At 43.2% G+C, this 16,027-nt stretch overlaps 1 pseudogene; it reads left to right on the forward strand.

Annotated features, from left to right (window-relative positions):
* The first annotated feature begins 330 nt into the window (after positions 1 to 330).
* LOC136140514 (U6 spliceosomal RNA) lies at positions 331 to 425 on the forward strand (annotated as a pseudogene).
* The last annotated feature ends 15,602 nt before the right edge of the window (positions 426 to 16,027 follow it).

A 16,027-nucleotide genomic window follows, 5' to 3' on the forward strand; every position in this document is an offset into this window, starting at 1 on the left:
CAATTCATTCTTTCACTTGTGGATAATCAACTGTCCCACCACCATTTGTTGAAAAGACTCTTCTTTCTCCCATTGAATGGTCTTGGCATCCTTGTTAAAAATCAACTGACCATGGGCTTCCCTGGTGGCGCAGTGGTTGAGAGTCCGCCTGCCGATGCAGGGGACACGGGTTCATGCCCTGGTCCGGGAAGATCCCACGTGCCGCAGAGCAGCTGGGCCCCTGAGCCATGGCTGCTGAGCCTGCGTGTCCGGAGCCTGTGCTCCGCAACGGGAGGGGCCACAACAGTGAGAGGCCCCCGTACAGCAACAAAAAAAATAATCAACTAATCAGTGCTTGCTTTGGCAGCACATATACTAAAATTGGAGCGATACAGAGAAGATTAGCATGGCTCCTGCGCAAGGGTGACACGCAAATTCATATTTTTGCCCTGCGTACTGCAAAAAAAAAAAAATCAACTGACCATAGACTTATTTCTATTCCATTGATCTATATGGCTATCTTCATGCCAGTACCACACTGTCTTGATGTCTTGATTACTGAAACTTCGTAGTAAGTTTTGAAATTGGGAAGTGTGAATCCTCCAACTTTGTTCTTCCTTTTCAAGATTGTTTTGGTTATTCGGGGTCTTTTACATATCCATATTAATTTTAGGGTCATCAGGACTTCCCTGGTGGCACAGTGGTTAAGAATCCACCTGACAAAATTTTAAGGCTGTAATGAGGAGTCACATTTACAATAGTCAATATATTCTCTACAATGAATATGCTCCCTTAATTAAAACATGATGCTGAAAAAAAAAAAAAATCCGCCTGCTAATGCAGGGGACACTGTTTCAAGCCCTGGTCCAGGAAGACCCCACATGCTGCAGAGCAGCTAAGCCCGTGTGCCACAACTACTGGGCCTGTGTTCTAGAGCCCGTGATCCACAACTACTGAAGCCCACGTGTCTAGAGCCCATGCTCCGCAACAAGAGAAGCCACCACGATGAGAAGCCTACGCAACACAATGAAGAGTAGCCCCTGCTCACTGCAGCTAGAGAAAGCCTGCACACAGCAATGAAGACCCAATGCAGCTAAAAATTAATTAATTAATTAATTTTTTAAAAATTTTAGGATCATCTTATCAATCACTACAAAAGAATAGTTGGAATTTTGAGAGGGATTCCATTAAATCTCCAGACCAATTTGGAGATTATTGCCAGCTTAACAATATTGTCTTCCAAACCATGAAAATGGGATGTTTTTCTATTTATCTAGATCTCCTTTAATTTCTTTCAACAATGTTTTTCAGTCTTCAATGTAGAAGTCTCACACATATTTCAGTAAATTTATACCTAAATATTGCATTCATTTTGATGCTATCATGAATAAAATTGTTTTCTCAGTTTCATTTTTAGAGTTCATTGCTATACAGAAATACAGTTGATTTTGTCTCTGGATCTTGTATTTTGATCTTGAATCCCGCACACTCGCTTAACACATTTATTAGTTCTAATAGTTTTTAGTGGATTCTTTAGGATTTTCTGTATATAATATTATTTCATCTACAAATAAAGATAGTTTTACTTTTACCTTAACAATCTTGATGGCTTTTATTTCTTTTCTTGCCCAACTGCCCTGGCTAGTATCTCTAGTACAATGTTGAATAAAGTAACAAGAGCAGACATCCTTGTCTTGTTTCTGATTTTAGAGGGAAAGCATCTAGTCTTTCATCATTATGTATTATGTTAACTGTAGGTTTTTCATAGATGCCTCATATAATGTTGAGGAAATTCTCTTATAGTCCTAGTTTGGTTAGTATCTATCATGAAAAGGAGTTAGAGTTTGTCAAATGTTTGTGTGTGTGTGTGTGTGTGTGTGTGTGTGTGTGCCTATTGAGATGATCATGTAGTTTTTGGTTTTTATTCAATTTATATGGTGTATTACATCAATTGATTTTTTAGCTGTTAAATTAACCTTGCATTCCTGGGATAAATTTCCACTTGGTCAACTGTATAATACTTTTTATACGTTGCTTGATCAGATTGTTATTATTTTGTTGAGGATTCTTGTATCTATCTTCATAAGACATATTAGTCTGTAGTTTTCTTGTGGTATTTTTGTCTGATTTTGGTATTAGTGTAGTACTTGTCTCATGGAATGAGTTGAAAACTCTTTCCTTTTATTTTTTGGAAGAGTTTGTGAAAAATTGGTATTAATTCTTTAAATGTTTGGTAGAATTCGCTAATGAAGCCATCTGGGCCTGGGCTTTTACGCATGGACAGTTTTGTTTTTTTTAATTACTAATTCACTCTCTTTACTTATTATGTATCTATTGGGACTGTTTCTTCTTGGGTCAGTTTCAGTAGTTTGAGCCTTTCTACAAATTTGCACACTTAATCTACATTATCTAATTGTTGACATAATTGTTTATAGTATTCCCTTATAATCCGTTTTATTTATATGTCAACAGTAATATCCCCACTTTTATTCCTAGTTTTAATAATCTGAGTCTTCTCTCCTTTTTTCTTGTCATGTCTAGCTAAAGGTTTGTAAATTTTTTTCTTCTTTTTAAAAAACCAATTTAATTTTTGGTTTTGTTGATTTTCTCTATTGATTTCTTTTTTATTATTATTTTTTTTTATTTTTAGTTGTGCTGGGTCTTAGTTGCAGCATGTGTGCTCCTTAGTTGCAGCCAGCAAGCTTCTTAGTTGCGGCTCGCTGGCTCCTTAGTTGTGGCACATATGCTCCTTAGTTGTGGCATGTGAACTCTTAGTTGCAACATGCATGTGGGATCTAGTTCCCTGACCAGGGATCAAACCTGTGTCCCCTGGATTGGAAGGCAGATTCTTAACCACTGCACCACCAGGGAAGTCCCTCTATTGATTTCTTATTCTGTATTTTGTTTATTTCTGATTTAATCTTTATTATTTCTTTTATTCTATTTGCTTTGGGTTTAATTTTCTCTTCTTCTTCTAGTTTCTTAAGGTGAAAAGCTGGGTTATTGATTTGCAATCATTCTTCTTTTTGAATGTACATCTTTACATTATTTCCCTCTGAGCACTGTTTTCCTGCATCCCATAAGTTTTGATATGTTGTGTTTTTGTTTTCATTCCTCTCAAAGTAATTTCTAATTTCCCTTGTGATTTCTTCTTTACCTCTTGCATGTTTTAGAGTGTGTTGTTTAACTTCCACATATTTGTGAATTCCCACATTTCCTTCAGTTATTTCTAATTTTATTTCATTGTGCCTGGAGAACACAATTTTATTTCATTGTGCCTGAACTCATACATTGTATGAGTTCAGTCCTTTTAAATTTATTAAGCCTTGTTTTATTGCCTAACATATGGTCTGTTCTGGGGAATAATTCATGTGCACTTGAGAAGGGTGTGCATTTTGTTGTTGTTGAGTAGAATATTCTATAGATGTCTCTCAGGTCAACTTGGTTTATAGTGTTGTTTAATTCTCCCATTTCTTTTCTGATCTTCTAATTGTCAGTTTTTGCTTTTATAATTTGAAGCTATCTTTACGTTCACTGATTATTTCCTCTGCCAGCTCAAATTTGCTGTTGAAGACCTCTAATGATTTTTCCATTCTAATTATATTTTTTTACTCCAGAATTTCTATTTGATTATTTTTTATTATTGTCTCTTTGTTGATATTCTTTAAATGGTGATACATCATTTTCATAATCTCCTTTAGTTCTTTAGACATGGTTTCCTTCAGTGCTTTGAATATATTTAAAATAGTCAATTTTAAGTTTTGGTCTAGAAGGTTCAACATCTGGGCTTCTTCAGGGACAGTTTTTATTAATTCCCTTTTTCCTGTGAATACTTTTTTGTATTCACAGGAAAAAAACAATAATTTTTCACTAAAACTGGACATTTTAAATACTATTATGTGGTAACTTGGAAATCATTGCCCCCCCCAACAGTGTTTATTGTTATTGTTACTTGTAGCTGTGTGGGGTTTTGTTTGTTTGTTTATTTTTGTTTTTAGTGACTTCTCTGAACTAATTCTTTAAAGTGTATATTCTTTACTGTGTGTGGCCAATGAGGTTTTTGCTTGGTTAGCTTGGTGGTCAGCAAATGATTGGACAGAGAGAGATTTCCTTAAAAACTGGAATGAATAAGTCATTGCCAGGGGGTTCTGTGTGTGTGTTGGGATGCACCTTCAACACTCAGTCAGGCAGTTTACTACTCCACCTAAGCCTTTACTTCCTATTTACACAGGCCCTCAAGGTCAGCCATAAGTGAGAGCTTGGGGCTTTCTCCAGTCTTCTGGCTTTCTGCACAGCTCTATGCATGTATGTGGCCTTGTAGATCCCCAGGAATATGACAGAGCTTTTCAAGACCCCATGGTCATCTCATTCCCTAGATTTTCCTTTTAAGCTTTTTGGTTAGTCTCTTCTACCCCCAGCTGTTATTCATTGCTTCAGGTAGTCATGAAGTTAAAACATTTGCCCGTAATTATTTTCAACAAACACCCCCTCCTTCCCCTCAGGAGGAGGCTGTGTATATGAGCTTGCTTCAAACTAGCCTTGTAATTGGGGTCTTTTTAGGGACAGGCCAAACAAGGACACTTCTTTGAGAACAAGTCTTTGGAAGAGATCCAGCTGGAGAGTGGGAGATGAGACTAGAGCAAGTTTAAATGTGACAAAACTTGCTGCTTTTACTGAGATTCAACCATTTTTCTTGAATACACACTCCCCAGTTTACTCCAAGCTCTTGGTTAATTTCCAGAGTTCTGCATATGTTAATCCTGTCAATCGTTTTCCAATTCTTTTGTTGTTTTTATGGAGGAATGAATTTTTGGAGGATCTTATTCTTCCATTTTCCCAATCTGCTTTTAATCTTATTCAATGGGTATTTTATTTCATTTAGTATATTTTTCAGTTCAAGGATTTCCACTGACCTTTTAAAATATATGTAACAGTTTTATTCAGATGTAGTATACATAACATACACTTCATTCACCCAGTTAAAGTGTACAATTTAATTCACATTCACAGAGTTGTGGTTTTTGTTTTGTTATTTTACAGTTTTTGTACCTCTACTGAAACTCTCCATTTACCACATTATTTTTACCTTTTCCTGTGAGTTCTTTAACATATTTATCAGTTATCTTGTCTGTTAATTCCAACATTGGGTTATCTGAGGGTTGGTTCCTATTGCCTTATTTTTTTTTCTCTACTAAGAGTCACATTTTCCTGTTTCTTCATATGCCTAATAATTTTTTATTGTATACTGGGTATCGTAGGTAAAACATTGTGGAGAGTCTGGATTCTGTTATCTTCCTCAGAAGAAGGTTGAGTTTTGTTCTAGTGGGCAGTTAAATTACTGGTACATCACCTTGGGCTTGTGGAAGCTTGGTTTTATGCTTTATTATAAGTCTTTTTTTTTTTTTTTTTTTTTTTTTGGCCTTATTCCTAGGGAGAATTCCTTGGTCCCAGTCATTGTCCTTCTGGAATTTCAGTGGAAAGCCTGTGGTGTTTACAAAGCTCCCCCTAACATGATGACGCTCAAACTCCAAGCACTGCTTGCCTTGAAGTGGAGAGCTATGGAGGTCTCCGCTCAGCTGTTTCAGGCTTCTGGAAGGTATTTTCCCTTAATTTTTTTGAAGTCTCTCCACTCATGTAGTTTAGGAGTCAGCCAAGGATTTGAGGAAAATTTATGTACAGATTTGGTGTTCCACTTTCTGTAGTTCCCTCCTTCCTTGTTTTCCCTCCTCAAGTTCCTGCTGCTCTGACAGCCCTAAATCCTGTCCTCTGACTCATCAGGCTACAGCTTTCTATTTGTTCTCTATCCTCACACTTTGCAAGAACTGGGAAGTACTCTCTGAGGAGAAACCATATAAACATGGATCTCACCTAGCATGTTCTATTCTTTCAAGAATTGAATTCTCTCAAGTTTCTTCCTGTTTTTTGGTCATTCTCCAGTAGCTTCAAGTCATTTAAAAAATATTTTGACCAGAGTTTATTATTTTTATCTTCAAGAGAACAAATCTGATGTAAACTATGCTGCCAACACCAAAAGTCTGGACCTTGTTCTTAAATTGTTACCGTCTTAATGTTAGCTATAAAAAGTATTCATTTATTATCCATTTTATTATATAACTAATAAATACTCTTATGTAAAATAATACAAATAATACAGAGGTATACAAAGGAAAAATTAATTTTTAAGTAATTAATCATGGCGCTTCCCTGGTGGTGCAGTGGTTGAGAGTCTGCCTGCCAATGCAGGGGAAATGGGTTCATGTTCTTGTCCGGGAAGATCCCACATGCCGTAGAGCGGCTAGACCCGTGAGCCGTGGCCGCTGAGCCTGCGCGTCCGGAGCCTGTGCTCCACAACGGGAGAGGCCACAACAGTGAGGGGCCCGCATACCGAAAAAAAATTAATCACTTTAATTACCCCCATCCCATTTTCCTCTCCATATAGTTTGATATTTTTTCTTTATTCACACACACACACAGAAACACACATATATTATTTTTACATGAATGATATACTATACATGTTATTTGGCAATTTGCTTTTTTTTACTTATGTATTTAAAGGTTTTTCTATGAGTACATATTTATTCTTTCATCAAATATTCATAGGGCACTTGCTATGTGTCAGGCACTATTCCAGGTCCTGGGGCTAAATCAGTGAACCAAACATACAAAAGACTTGCTTTCGTGAAACTTACATTCTAATGAGGGTGGGAGGAGGTGGATTAGATATGAACAATAAAAAAAAATAAATAAGTAAAGTGATAAGTGATGTGGAGAAAAATTAAGCGAGAAAGGCAATAGGGAGTGCTAGCATGTGGAAGGAAAAGAGGTTTGCAGTTTTTCAGAGGGTGAACAAAGAACACCTCATTCAAAAGGTAATGTTTAAACAGACGTGCAAGAAGTGAGGCAATATGAGAAAAGAGCTTTCTAGGCAAAGTGAGAGCAAAGGCTTGGCGACAGCCTGCTAGCGTGTTTGGGGAACAACAAAGAGGCTTCTGTGTCTGAAGCAGAGTGAGGAAGGGAGCAGTAATTGGAGATGAGGTCAGGTTGCTATAGAGGGCCATAAACACCAGTGACATTCCATGGAAGGGGTCAACTTGACCCTCTTGAGCCACTAGTATTTTTTCTTCAGTTGACTCTACATGGTGTTCCTGTTGAACCTGGCCCCCACAACCCAATGCATGCTCTTCTACTCTGATGCTGAGGCCTGGGTCTTTGTTAGTAGAGTTGCAACTTAACTCTAGATTCCCCAAAACATTACCATGCCTCGGTGCTCTGACCTAAAAGCACAGCTTTCCCAATGATCTCTTAGATACTTGTTTTGAGCCCCAATTCCCCTTCCTTCATGGTGATTTCGCCCCTGGAAACCACTGTGTTCTTCTTACCAGCAGACCTACATCAGGGCATTAGTGTTCTACCTGTCAGGGCTCCTTAACTTCCAATGTCAGAAGAGAGGCTACAACTGCCATCACCTCCTCAGAGGACTTGTGCTTCTCATGTAAATCAGTTTACCTTCTCCTCAAAGACCAAACCTCCATAGCAAGGGCATCTGTAAGAATCCCGCTTTGATGAAGCCACAGAAAGCTTCATTTCACCATTCTCTCAGGGCAAGGGGTGCCTGTCTAACGTACACTGCCATAAATAATGGATACCACGAAAGCTATCCTTCCCTGAACGGAGAAGGTTTTTTTCAAGGTGAAATGTTAAAATCACCTAAGCAGAGAAGCAGGGCAGCTGCTTGGCCCTCTCTTACATATGGATGTATTGTAATTTAATTGATCTTTCCTCTACTTTTAAATATTTGTTTCCCTCCTTTTTTATTATTATAAATAATTCTGCAATGAGTATCTTGGCATGAGTGTAGATATTTCTGTAAAATAGATTCTTGAAAGAAGAATTGCTGGGTCAAAAGACACATGCATTTAAATTTAAAGCACTCCCAAATTGCCCTACAAAAACATGTTACAGATTTTTATTCCTATGAGAATGTGTTTCCCCACTTCATCACCATCACTAAATATTAAGGATCTTTTTTCACTTTTGATATTAATATTGTTTCAATTTCCAAATCTCTGATTACTAGTGAGGTTGAACTTGTTTCTGTGTCTACCAACCATTTTTATTTTTCTGTGAACTGACTGTTCATAACCTTTGCTTATTTTTCTGTTGGATAGTTTGTCGTTTTCTTATCTTGCACACATTGTTTTAAGTTTATTCCTAGATATTTCGAAGTTGTTGTCGTTAATTGATTACTACTGACAAATAGTAGAGCTATTGATTTTGGTGTCTTGGTCTTATTGCTGGCATCCTTCCTGAACATTTTTCTTGATTTTAATAGTTTTATAGTTGATTATCATTTCTTTCCTGGGGAACCCATCATATACGTGCAAATAAGGGTTTACTGTGACTACTGATGTATTTGGTCTTATGCCTACTATTTTGGTCTGTATTTTCTGTTGATCATGTTTTCTGATTTCCTTTTTCTCTTCATGCCTTTTGAGGCTTGATAGGATGTCTTTGTTCCTTTTGTGGTCTGGAAGATCTGCATTCTGTTTCTACACTTCTAGTGGTTGTCCTTGTATATTTTGTTAAATATTGAAACAAATTTTCCTATTAATGTCAAGAATCAGATCAGCTAATAAATTTCCTCCAAACAAGATAAGATCATTAACTGCACTCCACTCCTCACCCCTTTTTTATTGAAGTCATTTGAAATCTTAGTATCAGATTCTTTTTTACAATCGTTTTTCACATTGCATCTCTATTACTTAGGAATCCTTTACTTTCTGCTTTTTGCTATGTAGCATCTTCTATTTTCTTTTGTCACCTCCCACGATTTAAAAGGTAGTAATCCTGTTTTTCATTTTACTGGTGATTGACTTTTATATTTACCAACTATATTCCTAAACCTCTATTTCTCTGATTAGGAAAGTAAAGAACAATCAATATCTCCCACTCCCTTACTTTATGTCAGATGAAGATTTTAGTGTATCCTTACCTGTCTTGCCCTCTGTTCTCTCATTTCCCTGTCTTTTAAAATGTACTGTGTGTTTATAAATCCAGCTTGCATTTCAACCATATATATTTTGTTGTTTTTGTTCAAGTCTTATGATATATTTAGTTCATTTTAAATGCTTGCAACCAAACCTTTTATATTACAGTGTTCCCATTTTCAAGTTCTTAATTTTAATTCATCTCCTGAGCAGCTGAAATATGTCTTCAGGTTGTTTACTTAGGGAGAACACACACGTGATACATTTTCTACATCCTTCTCTGTATATCTAGAATGTATTTCTGTTGTTTTCGCACATGAACGACAATTTGTTGGGTACGGAATTCTTGTATCACCATCTTTTTCACCCAAAACTATAATCATTGCTCCCTATTGTCTAGCACTCAGAAATACTGAGGCAAAGCCTAAGGCCAACCTAAAACTTCCCCCTTTGTAACCTGATTTAATCTGTGGATCTGTGCAATATTTTTCCTTCATGGAAGAAAAAGAATTTTTGCATGGCTAGGATATGTCCTGGTATATAATTCTTTTGTTAATTTTCCATGGAACTCATTGATTTATTTACCCAATCATTTTTCAGCTCAGGTCATTTCCCGTTGAGTATGTGAATATTACTTCTGTTCATTTGATGGTAATGATTGTAAATATCTCTTGGCTGTGCCTTCTTTTCCATCATCTCTCATCTCTCACCAGAGTGAAGGCAACACCCTGCTTTCACTCGGCCCCTACTCACTTTTCATTCTCTACTTCCATTTAAGACCCTTGCGCTGAGGACCCTGACTGCCCTGTTCACTGCTCTGAACACGAGCTTCCCACTGCCCTGGGACTGTGACCCAGATCCTGAAGGTAGCTACTGCAGCCTCTGGTGAGGCACCCCCATCCCCAGCCTCGTCTCCCACTACATACCTACCGTGTACCCTACACACCAGCCACGCTGCTTCCTCTTACTCCTTCAGTTAGGCCGGCTCCCTCCGCGCCCGCCACTCTCACCATTGGCCACCCAGGCCTGGTCAGTCAGAATGCCCCATTCCCTAGGACACAGAGATCAGGCCAGAGGAGGCATCTGATCTACGCTGGACCAATCACCAGTTGTCTGGGCCCTGATTTCTGCCCCTCTGCTCTTATGGCCTGGCCAACTCCTCCCTGTTCTTTTTTTTTTTTTTTTTTTAATTTTTATTAGAGTAATAGTTGCTTTACAATGTTGTGTTAGTTTCTGCTGTACAGCAAAGTGAATCAGTTATACGTATACATATATCCCCTCTTTTTTAGATTTTCTTCCCATTTAGGTCTCCCTGTTCTTTAGGTCTCAGCTTAAATATTGCTTCCTAGAAAAACTCTCCCTGACCCTCGCACCTCCCCTCTGTTATGTCTGGAACTTTGTCTTTTGTTCATTTTTTTCAATAAGTATTTTTGAGCATCCCCTATGTGCCTGGGGATACATCAATGAGCAATAGAGATGACCCTGCCCTCACAGAGCTTCATTCTACAGGTGTTTCTTCATGATGCTTCTTAGAATTAGTATATAAAATAATTGACTGTAGGATTCTTTTCTTTTTTTTTTTTTTTGCGGTACGCGGGCCTGTCACTGTTGTGGCCTCTCCCGTTGCGGAGCACAGGCTCCAGACGCGCAGGCTCAGCAGCCATGGCTCTCGAGTCTATCCTCTCCGTAGCATGTGGGGTCTTCCCGGACCGGGGCACGAACCTGTGTCTGCTGCATCGGCAGGCAGACTCTCAACCACTGCGCCACCAGGGAAGCCCTGTGGGATTCTTTTCATTCTGCCTCTTTCAGAAAACAGTAAGCTCTCTGAGGGCAGGGATCAAATCCACTTGTTTATACTTGTAGCTCTGGGATATAAGTCACTTCTTGGTATATGATAGGCACTCAATAAATGTTTGATGAATTAATTAATGAATTCATGCTATTTGTACAAGTCAGGACTCTTTCAGTTAAAATCCATCTCAAACTAGCTTCAGCAAAAAGATAAAGAAAAGGAAAAAAAAAAGAAGAAGTAAAAGGAAACGAAAAATGAGAAAGAAGTGAAAAGAAAAAAGCAAGGGGAGGGCTCCCCTGGTGGCGCAGTGGTTGAGAGTCCACCTGCCGATGCAGGGGACACGGGTTCGTGCCCCGGTCCGGGAAGATCCCACATGCCGCGGAGAGGCTGGCCCCATGAGCCATGGCCGCTAAGCCTGTGCGTCCGGAGCCTGTGCTCCTCAACGGGAGAGGCCACAACAGTGAGAGGCCCGCATACCGCAAAAAAAAAAAAAAAAAAAAAAAAAAAAGCAAAGGGAGATGTGGATTCATAGGCTCATTCCAGGGGAAAGGCCACGGGCAGCTCTAGCATCGTGCCTAGTGGACCCAGCGCCCCCCTCGATGCCACCAGGGCTCCCTCTGCTTCCCTCTGTGTATTGATCTCTCCGGCTCTAGATGGATTTCCTCCATGTTGCCAGGGGAGATAGGTGCCGACAGTTCCAAATTCACCTATTCTCAGTTTAGCAACACCAAAGAAAAAGCCTTTGTTTCTCTCAGCGTCTGTATGTTTGCAGGGCCCAGACAACTGGTGATTGGTCCAGCGTAGATCAGATGCCTCCTCTGGCCTGATCTCTGTGTCCTAGGGAATGGGGCGTTGTGACTGGCCAGGCCTGGGTGGCACACCTCTCCCTGAGGGTCTGGGGGAAGTCAGGTGGGCAGGACACCGTGACCTTCACACCAAGAAGTCTCGCAGTTCAGGAGATATTCCCCAAAGGAATAACAGGTGTCACCAACAGGAAGAAAGAAACATGCTACTAGGACAAATGCAGCAATTGCCCCCTATCACAGGATGGCTTTTCTTGCATTCTTTTATTTTTTGCAGCCAGTGCTTTCGCATCTCTCTCCCTTAGTCTATTCATTCTGTCTTCTGGTTAGCAGCTGTTTCCTGGGGTGCTGTCTGCGTGCTCAGCACCGGCAGTAGAGGGGTCCCGGGAACTTTGCACCTGCTATACGCAAAGCTACCTTTTGAAGACAGTAGCTTCAGATGGCTCTTTCATACTCTGGGAACCCTTGTCCCAGAGTAATGCTCCACTGGAGAAGGGCCAAACGGCCCCAATCAAACCATTTTGCGTCTCTGTGATCCAGACCGGAAGACCAGTAGACCAGTAGACCAGTAGACCAGTAGAACTGCTAGTTCGATTTCGTGTGTTGAGGAGCTAGCTCTTCATCTGGAGCCCTCCCAGGCCCACACTGCACAGTTTGCTGTCCTGTAACACAGAGTTAGGGTCCAGGTTCAGATCAGCATAAACAGGTTATTCACTTACATGAAAGTCCAGTGGGCTATACCCAAGTCAGGCAAGATATAAGAGGGCTTTGCCCTGGGGTCCCAACAGCAGCTATAATTCAGATTTCTCCACCTGCTCCCCTCACAAGCATCACATCTAGACATTCCTGCTTCCTGAAAGGCCAGCCCTGGAGGTGAGAGTCCTGGCAGTGATAGACTCACATAACCTTGGAGAGAGGGCCCCTCCTCCACTCCACCGTGGCCTGTATCATCTGCTCAAGCCCACTGCTTTTCCTGGGGTCTCACCAAGTCCCTCAGTTTTTTTCTGAAGGCCCTATAGCTCTGAAGGGCTCACACTTCATGAGCCTAGGATCAAATTCAAGGCAGACACTGTGGGCTCCCCAGCCCCCTTTCCCCCAGGCACATGTGCCCTGAAATATCCCCCAGGCAGGGCAGGTTCAGTTCCAGGACCCAGCAGGCAGGATCGGTCTCCAAAGCAGCAAAGCCCTCCCTCTTCCTCCTGCTGGAGGGAGCCTTCTGAGTCCTGAAGCCATTCTTCCCACTAACCACACTCTCTAGGGCTGCATGGAGTCATGTTTGTCCTGGAAAAGGGAGGAGCCGAAACAGGAGGTCTTCATTTGGAATCTGAGCACAGAGGCCTCTCTCACGCCTTCATTTGAACCTTCTCTGGATTTCACTGGCTTATCATGTCGCTTGCATATGAGTGGGCCACCCAGGGCTGTGCTGGCTCTCCCCTGACACCCTTGAGGCCAGTCCCCGCATGCGGCTGCATCCCAGATAAACAGAATTCCAGCTCCAAAGGCAGCAATAGATAACGTCGATTTTTCTGAGGCTTTGCGAGATGACAGGGGAGTCCAGCGCTCCCCTCAGGCTCCTTCCACCAAGTCCTTCTGCGCACAGCAGCTGCACATCCCTCCCCTCTCCCCAACCTTTCTTCCTTGCTCTCTCTCCCTCTCTCCGTGGTGGCTCCAGCCTCCCCTCTCCTCTCTCTCAAAAGCAGCATGTAAACACCGCCCCCCACCCCCTGCATCCTTAGCCAGATGGAGGCCACCACCTGCTGGCCGTTCCCCTAGCACCCCCAGAAAGGCCTCAGTTCATCTCCTGCCCTCTCCTGCTCAATAGATGCCTCTGGTCTTTAGCAGAGAAATGGGTGTGCTATTTGCTTGTGCCCAGGAGTTTCTTCCGGCTCAAGCCCAGACCATTTCCCCCTCCTCCCTTCCCACCCCATCCTCGCCTTCATCCCTGAAGCTTTGCTCACAGACGTGCCTGCCAGTCCCATCCTGGCTCTTCAAGACAGTCTCCTCCAGGACCTCTCCCCCGACCCCCGCTGGCCCGAAGGGGACCCTCAGTGGTTACCAAAACCTGTGGTGATGCCCTGGAGCTGAGGAATGTGTGACTGCTACGGAGGCAAACCCACGGGTCCTGGGATTCACTAGGAGCTGAGCCGGAAGCTGGTCCTTCGGCCAGGGGCTGCTGTCCTGTGTCTCCCACTCCCTCGTTTTCCTGGGCACCACTCTGTCCACTTTGGTCTCCCTTCCCCAGGAGAAATGCCATGTTTGCCACGCTCTTTTCCCACGAGCACGGTCTGCTATAACAAACCCTTCATTGCCACAATCTGTACACATTTTCCAGACAGGAGAGGGTGGAGAGTTTCATGCCACAAAGCCCTGGACTGTCCTGGGTTGGCCCCAAGGCTGTCTGCCCATTGCTGGACCCTACGGGGAGCCATGAGAGCCAGGAATCTCCATGCACCAAACTTGGGCACGGTATCTAGCCAGGTCTGGAGCCCATCTGAGGGACCCTCAGATTGGGGCTTATCTCCCGGCTCCCCAGGGCTCATCTATGGAGAATTTGACCTACATCACCTCCAGCTTCCTGTGTCGTCGTCTCTGATCCCAACCTCCCTCTCTTCCTCCCTCACTAAGAGCTAGAATGCAGGTGGCCCCTCCAGATTCTAGAGGGTCTAAAATTGTTCAGGAAAACCTGGCCAAATCATCCCCACACTGTCTGGCTTCGACCATTCTAGATTCTCAAAGCTGGGCTTGTACACCGTGCAAACAACTTGCTCCAAACGTTTCTGCAGCCCATACACACGTGTGAGAGTGCCTCCCCATTCCCGGTGACCTGGGGTCACTACCTCAACACTGGAAACAGGCACCTCACCTCCTTGCTTTGTGTTGTCACAGCTGTCAGCTCATAGGACCACTTGGTTCCCCAGAAACAAACCCTGAAAGGAGAATCTGTACGCAGGAGATTTAAGAGTTCCTGGGAAAAAACACTGGGGAGTCAGTGCGGGGTGGGAGGGGTGGTCACCAGGCAGGGAGGGGGTCAAGTGAGGGTGGGATATTGAGCAAAGTCCCATGGAGGGTAACCTTGGCTTGATCCCACACGGGGACTTTGAGGACCACCCCGCAGGGTCGTCCTGACCAGGGAGCAGGGGAGCCCCACAGTCACTGGTAAAGGCTGCCCCTGCCCTGTGTCAGTTCCCAGGCCCCCGCCTGAGCTCAGTCTCTGACAGAGATGGAGAGCAGGCTCTTGGGTGTGAAAGAGCTCGCGAGCTGATATGCAAGAAACATCCAGGGGAATATGGGCAGAGCACTGACAGCATCAGCTAGTCTCTCTGCAGTAACTTCTTTTTTTTTTTTAATTTATTTATTTATCTTTGGCTGCATTGGGTCTTCATTGCTGCATGCAGCCTTTCTCTCTAGTTGCGGAGAGCCGGGGCTACTCTTCATTGCAGTGCGCGGGCTTCTCATTGCGCTGGCTTCTCTTGTTGCGGAGCACGGGCTCTAGGCATGCGGGCTTCAGTAGTTGTGGCACGCGGGCTCAGTAGTTGTGGTGCACGGGCTTAGTTGCTCCACGGCGTGTGGGATCTTCCCTGACCAGGGCTCGAAGCCGTGTCCTCTGCCTTGGCAGGCAGATTCTTAACCACTGCGCCACCAGGGAAGCCCTGCAATTACTTCTTAATGCAAACTCTTCATATCTGAAACCTGCCACTCTAAGTCATCTCCCATCCTGGGCAGAGTGCCTTTTTACCCCATCCTATCCCTTGGCATCTGCTCAGCCAGCAGGTGAAGTAAGAGTGGACCCCAAGCTAATCCAATTATATGGGCTCCCAACTCCTCTCCCCTCCAGGAAAAGATTGACCCCCTTAAGGAACTGAAAGTCTGTTGGTGCTGGAGTTTCCTATTTCCTCACAGAGAGGGACTCACACATGAAGGGTAGCAAGGATTTGGAGTATCTGCATGCCCCACAGAGGAGGCAGCCCCTGGACAGGTGGGGGTGTCCATCTTGGGCAAAACCACCCTCTAATCCATCAACTGAGTGACTGGTAGGTTTCCCCTTGCCCATCTGCTCCAGCGCCCAAGCTCTCCACCCACCACCCCTCCCTTCGTGATACTCTTTTCTTCTTCCTTATCGTCTGCTATCTCCAGATTAAGTGTTGTGAAGAGGCTTCCCGCATCCCCGTGGAGAGGAGTAGGTGTCCGGGATCAAGGCGTCACTAGGATCCCCTGCCAAATGGTCATCAGGCGTCCTTCCCATCCTCGTCATCCTCCTCACATTCGTCTCCTACCCACTCCTCACCAAGAGAGAGGGCTGGCTTCTCCTCAGCCTCATTAGGGCCCTTCCTGCTCCACCAATCATGGGGTTATGGTCAGAGTCCTCAGGCAGGTAGACTGCCACCCTTCCAGGTCTCCCTTGGGTGGGAGTTTGCTTGGATACACAATGTTAACAGCCCTGCCCTGTGGCTGCATATTATAAA

This window comes from Phocoena phocoena, chromosome 1 (assembly GCF_963924675.1).
Source record: "Phocoena phocoena chromosome 1, mPhoPho1.1, whole genome shotgun sequence".
Lineage (NCBI taxonomy): Eukaryota > Metazoa > Chordata > Mammalia > Artiodactyla > Phocoenidae > Phocoena > Phocoena phocoena.